This window comes from Oncorhynchus gorbuscha, unplaced genomic scaffold, assembly GCF_021184085.1.
Source record: "Oncorhynchus gorbuscha isolate QuinsamMale2020 ecotype Even-year unplaced genomic scaffold, OgorEven_v1.0 Un_scaffold_1388, whole genome shotgun sequence".
In the NCBI taxonomy this organism is placed as follows: Eukaryota; Metazoa; Chordata; class Actinopteri; order Salmoniformes; family Salmonidae; genus Oncorhynchus; species Oncorhynchus gorbuscha.
Window position 1 is genome coordinate 23,723 of NW_025746178.1, and position 11,278 is coordinate 35,000.

The following is an 11,278-nucleotide window of genomic DNA, read 5'->3' on the forward strand; positions in this document are numbered from 1 at the left end:
ACACCGGCCAAACCCGGGCGGCGCCTGGCCAATTGTGCACCGCCCTATGGTACTCCCAATCACAGCTGGTTGTGATACAGCCTGGATTCAAACCAGAGTGTCTGTAGTTACGCCTTGTTGTCAGGCCTTTACTGTTACATTACAATACAAACAGCCATGTGAATAGGACACTTGTTGTCAGGCCTTTACTGTTACATTACAATACAAACAGCCATGTGAATAGGACACTTGTTGTCAGGCCTTTACTGTACATTACAATACAAACAGCCATGTGAATAGGACACTTGTTGTCAGGCCTTTACTGTACATTACAATACAAACAGCCATGTGAATAGGACACTTGTTGTCAGGCCTTTACTGTACATTACAATACAAACAGCCATGTGAATAGGACACTTGTTGTCAGGCCTTTACTGTTACATTACAATACAAACAGCCATGTGAATAGGACACTTGTTGTCAGGCCTTTACTGTTACATTACAATACAAACAGCCATGTGAATAGGACACTTGTTGTCAGGCCTTTACTGTTACATTACAATACAAACAGCCATGTGAATAGGACACTTGTTGTCAGGCCTTTACTGTTACATTACAATACAAACAGCCATGTGAATAGGACACTTGTTGTCAGGCCTTTACTGTTACATGTCGGCCATTGATTTTTGCCCCCATTGATGTCGGCTAAACATTGGAAAAGTTGTCCCTATGACATGTATCATAACCTACAGACCCATGTCCTATAACTGTAAGCATGTCATTTATTGATAATTCAATTGGAAACATGATTTATTCCCTCGGTCATCCATATTAATTGATGCTGAGTGAGATGTGTTGGAACCGTTCATGATTTACTACACTTCCCACAGTGCTTTGCCGCGCAGCGTGTCATGACACCGTCACTCTCTGCTGCCCATAGCGGCGAATTGATCCAGCATCTCTGCACTGGGTGTATAGGGCGAATGGATACGGGAAAATGCAGTGAAAATTTGTAATTCAGCGCATTTTCAATGTTTTAACAATTGCGATGAGGGAAAGAAAGTATGAGAGGGTGGATTTTATCTTGTGCCGCTGCGGAGTATGGGCCGTTATCTTGAGAGAAATGCGGAGTATTTTTCCCCATAGGTGTTAACGCAGAAAATACAAGATGAAGAAGCAATTCAATCGAATGCGACAACTCGCCAACCAAACGGTGGGCAGGTAAGCAAAACTGGAAACCGGTTCACTGCCTCCTTTTCCATACCTTGTTATGCATGTGAGAGTGAGTGAGAGTTTGCAGGAAACGTAGCCTAGCAAATCTGCTTGAGCAGCGCTTGGTCCCATTCCAATGGGACGGGAATAGGTAACGGGACCAAGCAGATAATATTCATAATCATACAGGGATTATTGTCATACAGATTCACCGCAACGAATTGATATAGCCAACAGGGATAATGCATAGGATGCATTTATTTCACGTTGCCGGTGGTCTCCTTTTGCGTAATGGCCATTTGGAATACCGCAGAGCGTGTAGGCGCATTGCCCTTATCCCAGCCCACTGGATGGAATAATATTTATATCCTCAGTTCAGCAGCGTCACAATATATGGGGTTATTATTGGGCGAGGAGGAAGGGTAAATTGGGGCTAAACGCTGCCATTTCATATCAGGGGTAAAATGATGCCTGTCACCCACCTTCTGAAGGCTAGATACTGCTGATGCGGACAGATGTCTCTGCGACACGAGGGGGAATGGGAAAATTCGCAATGCTTTCAATACGCAGTTATCTGAGCTGTGGTTCCTGTCAGAAATGAGAAACATTGCAGGTGCAGCATCATGATCTTCTCCTGTGCCCCGGGAAAGGTCGTTTATCACTGCATCAGGTACCTTCAACCCTATGGATGTAGCCTGTGTCATATTCCTCCACAATCAACATAGTTTACCTAGCAACTACACTTTGCCCCACTCAATTAGCAAAGGAGTTCTGGATCTGGTGTCACAGGAATGTGTTTATTATCACCTATGGAAAGCTTTTTAATTTGGGAATTATTTATATTGATATGCCTGAACAACAGATGTCCTTATTACTCCCATGCTGGGATACCTGTAATCAAACCCAATCAAATGCCCCCCCCTCCCCCCACAGACAGCCTGGTATTACAGGAATATGTTACATTTGACATTTAACATCTCTGCTATGTGTTTATCACTTCGCCCATCGCCCTATCTCCCTCTTCCCTCTCTCACCTGCCTCCCATTCTCTCTCCCTCTCCCCTCTCTCACCTGCCTCCCACTCTCTCTCCCTCTTCCCTCTCTCACCTGCCTTCCACTCTCTCTTCCTCTTCCCTCTCTCACCTGCCTCCCACTCTCTCTCCCTCTTCCCTCTCTCATCTGCCTCCCACTCTCTCTCCCTCTTCCCTCTCTCACCTGACTCCCACTCTCTCTCTCTCTCTCTCTCTCTCTCTCTCTGCTCTCTCACTCTCTCTCTCTCTCTCTCTCTCTCTCTCTCACCTGCCTCTCACTCTCTCCCCCTCTCTCTCTCTCTCTCTCCCTCTCTCACCTGTCCCCCACTCTCTCGCCCCTCCCTCCCTCCCTCCCTCCATCCCTCCCTCCCTCTATCATTCACTCACTCTCTCTCTTTATTTCTCTCTCCCGAGCTCTCATCCCCCACTCTCTCCTCTCTCTCTCTCTCTCCTCTCTCTCTCCCTCTCTCTCTCTCTCCTCCTCTCTCTCTCTCTCTCTCTCTCTTCTCTCTCTCTCTCTCTCTCTCTCTTCTCTCTCTCCTCTCTCTCCTCTCTCCTCCTCTCACTATCTCTCTCTCTCTCTCTCTGTCTCTTCTCTCTCTCTCTCTCTAACTCTCTCTCTCTCACCTCTCTCTCCCTCTCTCTCTCTCTCTCCCTCTCTTTCTCTCTCTCTCTCTCTCTCTCCCTCTCTCTCTCTCTCTCTCTCTCTCTCTCTCTCTCTCTCTCTCTCTCTCTCTCTCTCTCTCTCTCTCTCTCTCTCTCTCTCTCTCTCTCTCTCTCTCTCTCTCTCTCTCTCTCTCTCTCTCTCTCTCTCTCTCTCTCTCTCTGTCTCTTCTCTCTCTCTCTCTCTAACTCCTCTCTCTCTCACCTCTCTCTCCCTCTCTCTCTCTCTCTCCCTCTCTTTCTCTCTCTCTCTCTCTCTCTCTCTCTCTCTCTCTCTCTCTCTCTCTCTCTCTCTCTCTCTCTCTCTCTCTCTCTCTCTCTCTCTCTCTCTCTCTCACCTCTCTCTCCTCCCTCTCTCTCTCTCTCTCTCTCTCTCTCTCGCCCTGTTTTCTTCCCCTCCTCCTGGGAGAGCAGAGCAGAGCAGCTTGTCTTGCAGAAGGTATCGCATCAATCGGGCCAGAAGGCCGCTCTTCGCTGCTCCTCCTCTCCTCCTCATCGCCTCCTCCTCATCCTCTTCATCCTCATCCATGCTGGTCCTTACTGGTGGATTATAACACAGGGTAGTGGTCATCACATCACGTCCCATACTGTTCAACACGCCACTAAGGGGGTAGCCTACATTACCTTACAGACGCTGCTGTTATCACCCCCTGCCTTGGTGGCCAGTGTTAGTCCATCACCTACATACTACTGGGTCCTAGCTGACCTTGTCTCTTCAGTGTTGATCATTTAGTGTGTGTGTGCATTTGATTGTGTTTTAAATCTCCCTATCTGTGTGCAGGTTTGTGAGTGTGTGTGTGTGTGTGTGTGTGTGTGTGTGTGTGTGTGTGTGTGTGTGTGTGTGTGTGTGTGTGTGTGTGTGTGTGTGTGTGTGTGTGAGTGTGTGTGTGTGTGTGTGTGTGTGTGTGTGTGTGTGTGTGTGTGTGTGTGTGTGTGTGTGTGTGTGTGTGTGTGTGAGTGTGTGAGTGTGTGAGTGTGTGTGTTGATGTGTGTGTACTAGTCTAGTATTCTCTTCACAGTGTACTGCTGTTCAGAGGGAGGCTGGGCAGGGAGCCGTGGCAGCAACCCGCTGTGTCTCTCTCTGTTCTGTCCGCTGCACCACAGTCATAATGAGCTACAACATGTTTCCTAAACAGCCCAGTGGTCTGGTCATTAATAATACTACAGGACGAGGGCTGAATGTCAAACCCAACACTTGGTCCCTAAGCACTTTATTGAGTGGCCTCTTGCTGTTGTGTTCGATAGTGATCACTCCAGTCTGACAGTGTTTTGGCCAAAATGAGCATTGAGACGATGTAAGTACAATGTCCCGACTGTCCCTTATCAATATTCCAACATTCGAAATCCATTTGCGAGCATTGTCTCCCGCGACCTGTCTTGTAGCATGACTCACTTGCTAAGAAACACGGGTACTGGGGGACCTCCAGCAGACACAGACACATACTCCCATTGACAGTGAAAACAAAATGACATCACTCTAATGTTACTCCTGCACAAAATATTTGCAAGTATATTAGTCACCATTGATTCCATCAGCTGGTTTTAGCTTGTTATAGCCTGCCTGCTGCTAGCTAGCTTCACTGATAAACACAGGGATGTAATGTTAGCTAGCTCGCTAAGGATGTTGGGCACTGCACTGTTAAACATAGGGATGTAATGTTAGCTAGCTCGCTAACGATGTCGGGCACTGCACTGTTAGCTAGCTAGCTAGCTTGCTTATGGAAGGAGCATAGAATTTAGTGTTGCACTAGCTAGCTGGTTGGTTAGATTCTGTTTGGTTTCATATGAAGTGACGGGCTCAGGCTTAGCTAGCTGGTTCATAATGGACGGTTTTGGTGTACATGATGAAACTTCAGAAATACACTAAACTCCTTAGCTAGATGTAAAATCGCACGACTAAGACCTCGAAATTAAACTTCAAAATTAATTCCAGATTTCTTGATATATCTTGATTTATTCAGACATTTTTTTGAGGGCGATGTAATAGGGACAGTTGTTGCTAGGTAACATGATAAGATTCATCGGAAGACGTTGCTGCCAAGGGCACCGAGTTGGCATAGGATGCCCAGTCAATAAAGAGGCTTCCGAAGGGCACAGTGGAGCCCTCAATGACTCGACAACTAGCCATTGAGATTGACTTGATTGACTTGTGAATGCATATATCGAGTGATCAAGGGCTTGAAGTGCTCAAAGTGTTCGGTTTAATATTCAGCCTATAGGTCTATAGGCCAGAGGACAGAGGACAGACTCTGGTACTGTCTACAGGACAAGGTCTATAGGCCAGAGGACAGAGGACAGACTCTGGTACTGTCTACAGGACAAGGTCTATAGGCCAGAGGACAGACTCTGGTACTGTCTACAGGACAAGGTCTATAGGCCAGAGGACAGACTCTGGTACTGTCTACAGGACAAGGTCTATAGGCCAGAGGACAGACTCTGGTACTGTCTACAGGACAAGGTCTATAGGCCAGAGGACAGACTCTGGTACTGTCTACAGGACAAGGTCTATAGGCCAGAGGACAGACTCTGGTACTGTCTACATGACAAGGTCTATAGGCCAGAGGACAGAGGACAGACTCTGGTACTGTCTACATGACAAGGTCTACAGGCCAGAGGACAGAGGACAGACTCTTGTACTGTCTACAGGACAAGGTCTACAGGCCAGAGGACAGAGGACAGACTCTGGTACTGTCTACAGGACAAGGTCTATAGGCCAGAGGACAGAGGACAGACTCTGACTGGTACTCCTGCCTGGGAGTTTAAGGTGTGGGATATGGGTGGGACATTAATGAGGGACAGTGGTTTACATACAGGGATGGAACAGGGAGGTACAGGGAGGAACAGGGGTCAGACAGAGAAAGGACAGGGAAAGGACAGGGAGGGGACAGGGAAAGGACAGGGAGGGGACAGGGAAAGGACAGGGAGGAACAGGGGTCAGACAGGGAAAGGACAGGGAGGGGACAGGGAAAGGACAGGGAGGAACAGGGGTCAGACAGGGAAAGGACAGGGAGGGGACAGGGAAAGGACAGGGAGGGGACAGGGAAAGGACAGGGAGGGGACAGGGAAAGGACAGGGAGGGGACAGGGAGGGGACAGGGAAAGGACAGGGAGGGGACAGGGAAAGGACAGGGAGGGGACAGGGAAAGGACAGGGAGGGGACAGGGAAAGGACAGGGAGGGGACAGGGAAAGGACAGGGAGGGGACAGGGAAAGGACAGGGAGAGGGACAGGGAAACGACAGGGAGGGGACAGGGAAAGGACAGGGAGGAACAGGGGTCAGACAGGGAAAGGACAGGGAGGGGACAGGGAAAGGACAGGGAGGGGACAGGGAAAGGACAGGGAGGGGACAGGGAAAGGACAGGGAGAGGGACAGGGAAACGACAGGGAGGGGACAGGGGAAGGACAGGGAGGAACAGGGGTCAGACAGGGAAAGGACAGGGAGGGGACAGGGAAAGGACAGGGAGGGAACAGGGGTCAGACAGGGAGGAACAGGGGTCAGACAGGAAAAGGACAGGGGGGGACTGAGTGGTGAGGGTAGTGTCCTACCGAGTGTTGGATCATCACTCGATCACTTGATCATCTTTGTTAGTGTCCTATTGAGTGGAGGTATCTGGTAGTAGTATCCTATTGAGTGGAGAGAGGGAGAGGGAGAGGTCAGAGGTCAAAGTACTGTCACACGCCCTCTAGTCCTCTATTGGCACTCCACGTTCCTCACACTATTACCTAATGATTTCTGAGTGGGATTAAAAGGAGACACACTCCTAAACTTCATTTAGACTTAATTTAGACCAGGTACTATAATAATGATCATTATAGTACCTATTTAGACCAGGTACTATAATAATGATCATTATAGTACCTATTTAGACCAGGTACTATAATAATGATCATATGGGGCTTATATTTAGACCAGGTACTATAATAATGATCATATGGGGCTTATATTTAGACCAGGTACTATAATAATGATCATATGGGGCTTATATTTAGACCAGGTACTATAATAATGATCATATGGGGCTTATATTTAGACCAGGTACTATAATAATGATCATATGGAGCTTATATTTAGACCAGGTACTATAATAATGTTAATTTGGGTTTATATACCTGATATACCTCTAGACCCTCATACCTGATCTTAATTTAACCTTGACCTGTACTCTAATTCTGACCCTTACTGTAACCCCAACCTGAATTCTGACCAGAACCCATAGCTCCTAAATCCTTAAACCTTATATCCCTAGACGCCCATATCTAATCCGAACCCCTGACTCCCTATATCTATTTGAACCCCTAGATCCTCATACCGAACCTTTCCTCCTAGACCACCGCTCTGACCTTGGCACTTGGCCTCTATTCTTAGTTTAGAATCTCTGGTTCATAACCTAAGCCCTATTTTAATGTCTGATTCTGGTCTTCTTCTATAGCTTTTTTTAGTCATTTAAAGTATGTTATACACAAGTCTTACCATTCATCCTAAAGGGGTTGCCAGTGTCAGTGCACATCAGATTCGTCTGTCATTTATTAAACCTAACCCTAACCCTGACCCTGACCCTGACCCTAACCCTGACCCTGACCCTGACCCTAACCCTGACCCTGACCCTAACCCTGACCCTGACCCTAACCCTGACCCTGACCCTAACCCTGACCCTAACCCTGACCCTGACCCTGACCCTAACCCTGACCCTAACCCTGACCCTGACCCTAACCCTGACCCTGACCCTGACCCTAATCCTGACCCTGACCCTAACCCTGACCCTGACCCTGACTCTAACCCTGACCCTGACCCTAACCCTAACCCTAATTAACCCTAACCCTAATTAACCCTGACCCTGACCCTAACCCTAACCCTGATTAACCCTAACCCTAATTAACCCTGACCCTAACCCTAACCCTAACCCTAATTAACCCTAACCCTAATTAACCCTGACCCTAACCCTAACCCTAATTAACCCTAACCCTAACCCTGACCCTAACCCTAATTAACCCTAACCCTGACCCTAACCCTAACCCTGACCATGACTCTAACTCTAACCCTAACCCTAATTAACCCTAACCCTAATAAACCCTAACCCTAATTAACCCTGACCCTAACCCTAACCCTAATTAACCCTAACCCTAATTAACCCTAACCCTAATTAACCCTGACCCTAACCCTAACCCTAATTAACCCTAACCCTAATTAACGCTGACCCTGACCCTAACCCTAACCCTAATTAACCCTAACCCTAATTAACCCTGACCCTGACCCTGACCCTAATCCTGACCCTGACCCTAACCCTGACCCTAACCCTAATTAACCCTAACCCTGACCCTAACCCTAACCCTGACCCTGACTCTAACTCTAACCCTAACCCTAATTAACCCTAACCCTAATTAACCCTAACCCTAATTAACCCTGACCCTAACCCTAACCCTAACCCTAATTAACCCTAACCCTAATTAACCCTGACCCTAACCCTAACCCTAATTAACCCTAACCCTAACCCTGACCCTAACCCTAATTAACCCTAACCCTGACCCTAACCCTAACCCTGACCCTGACTCTAACTCTAACCCTAACCCTAATTAACCCTAACCCTAATTAACCCTAACCCTAATTAACCCTGACCCTAACCCTAACCCTAATTAACCCTAACCCTAATTAACCCTAACCCTAATTAACCCTGACCCTAACCCTAACCCTAATTAACCCTAACCCTAATTAACGCTGACCCTGACCCTAACCCTAATTAACCCTAACCCTAATTAACGCTGACCCTGACCCTGACCCAACGTTTTGGCCGATCTGAAACAGCCTTCTTTAGGTTCTGCCTTTTCATTCCTTATGATCAGTGTTTTTTGTCCCTCCTAACGGTGGAGACATTTAGAAATAGATGTGACCTACTACACCCTCCATTGACCACTCCTGTAATTACCCAGTTAGCTGACTACGGCCATGTCAGTCCTTAGAGGAGATGGGTTTCTCTGTTTGTTTTAGCTGTTGACCCCTGACCTCTGACTGCTGCCCCCAGGGAGTCATTTACATCTGAATTCATTTCAGTGGTGGACTGTTTAGCCTGGAATCCACACTGAATATGACTGTTTCCCTATTGTTCCACTTCACTGATTCAATGAAACAACATTGAAACAGAGCGATATTCTGTTTGGATTCCAGGCTATAGCATGCTGCTATCTGGACCATGGTCTGGTTCTGATGTGGTTCAGTCAGCAGCTTCCTGGTGTTAAGTACTGGAACTTATAGGCGACTGTAATTACACACATTTCATTTCAGGAATCATTCTCAGTCATTATATTTTTTGTAATTATTCTCAGTCATTGTATTTTCAGTATTCCTCCCCTCCCTCTCCCCCCTCCTTCCTCTCCCTCTCCTCTGCAGTGACAGCCTCCTACTGGTTAATATAATGAGAGGGGGAGGAGGAGGAGGAGAGGGAGGAAGGTCCACCCTCACTAGTGGGGGAGGGGGCTGGTCCATGTTTGCTGTGTCAGCATTTCTCTAGATAACTGGAGCAGGCCTGTCTTATGCTGACTGGCTGGCCTTCTGGTTGGCTGGTTGACTGGTTGCTTTGTTGACTGGTTGGCTGGCTGGTTGCTTTACTGACTGGCTGGTTGGTTGGCTGGTTGACTGGTTGCTTTGTTGACTGGTTGGCTGGCTGGTTGCTTTACTGACTGGCTGGTTGGTTGGCTGGTTGACTGGTTGACTGGTTGGCTGGCTGGTTGCTTTACTGACTGGCTGGCCTTCTGGTTGGCTGGTTGACTGGTTGCTTTGTTGACTGGTTGGCTGGCTGACTGGCTGGTTGCTTTACTGACTGGCTGGTTGGTTGGCTGGCTGGCTGACTGACTGGCTGGTTGGTTGGCTGGTTGGCTGACTGACTGGCTGACTGGTTGGCTGACTGACTGACTGGCTGGTTGGGGTAACACTTTGTTGGGCTCCCGAGTGGTGCAGCGTTCTAAGGCACTGCATTTCAGTGCAAGAGGCGTCACTTCAGTCAATGGTTTGAATCCAGGCTGAATCACATCCGGCCGTGATTGGGAGTCCCATAGTACAACTGGCCCAGTGTCGTCCGGGTTTGTCCGAGGTAGGCCGTCATTGTAAATAAGAATTTGTTCTTAACTGACTTGCCTAGTTAAATAAAGGTGAAATAAAATTAAAATAAACATGAGACCAGATGACTCACTGGCTGGACAAGGTATGCACTCTGCAGTAGGTCTATATAGGAGGATGTGTATGTTCTCTATAGGAGGATGTGTATGTTCTCTATAGGAGGATGTGTATGGTCTCTATAGGAGGATGTGTTTGGTCTCTATAGGAGGATGTGTATGGTCTCTATAGGAGGATGTGTATGGTCTCTATAGGAGGATGTGTATGGTCTCTATAGGAGGATGTGTATGGTCTCTATAGGAGGATGTGTATGGTCTCTATAGGAGGATGTGTATGGTCTCTATAGGAGGATGTGTATGGTCTCTATAGGAGGATGTGTATGGTCTCTATAGGAGGATGTGTATGGTCTCTATAGGAGGATATGTATGGTCTCTATAGGAGGATGTGTATGGTCTCTATAGGAGGATGTGTATGGTCTCTATAGGAGGATGTGTATGGTCTCTATAGGAGGATATGTATGGTATCTATAGGAGGATGTGTATGGTCTCTATAGGAGGATGTGTATGGTCTCTATAGGAGGATGTGTATGGTCTCTATAGGAGGATGTGTATGGTCTCTATAGGAGGATGTGTATGGTATCTATAGGAGGATGTGTATGGTCTCTATAGGAGGATATGTATGGTCTCTATAGGAGGATGTGTATGGTCTCTATAGGAGGATGTGCATGGTCTCTATAGGAGGATGTGTATGGTCTCTATAGGAGGATGTGTATGGTCTCTATAGGAGGATGTGTATGGTCTCTATAGGAGGATATGTATGGTCTCTATAGGAGGATGTGTATGGTATCTATAGGAGGATGTGTATGGTCTCTATAGGAGGATGTGTATGGTCTCTATAGGAGGATGTGTATGGTCTCTATAGGAGGATGTGTATGGTCTCTATAGGAGGATATGTATGGTCTCTATAGGAGGATGTGTATGGTATCTATAGGAGGATGTGTATGGTCTCTATAGGAGGATGTGTATGGTCTCTATAGGAGGATGTGTATGGTCTCTATAGGAGGATATGTATGGTCTCTATAGGAGGATGTGTATGGTCTCTATAGGAGGATGTGTATGTTCTCTATAGGAGGATGTGTATGGTCTCTATAGGAGGATATGTATGGTCATGCATATTTGCAGAGAAGGAGAGGCAAGCAGCTCAGCTCAGTCAAATGGATTGTTTCCAGGCAACGGCTACTGTGAGCTCAAACTGTTCTAGAAGCATTGTGATGCTTCTACCACAGGAGGTT

The 11,278-nt window shown here is 47.3% G+C and overlaps 1 pseudogene; it reads left to right on the forward strand.

Moving 5' to 3' along the window:
- The first annotated feature begins 938 nt into the window (after positions 1 to 938).
- Positions 939 to 11,278, forward strand: part of LOC124022436 — a 113,612-nt pseudogene continuing 103,272 nt past the window's right edge.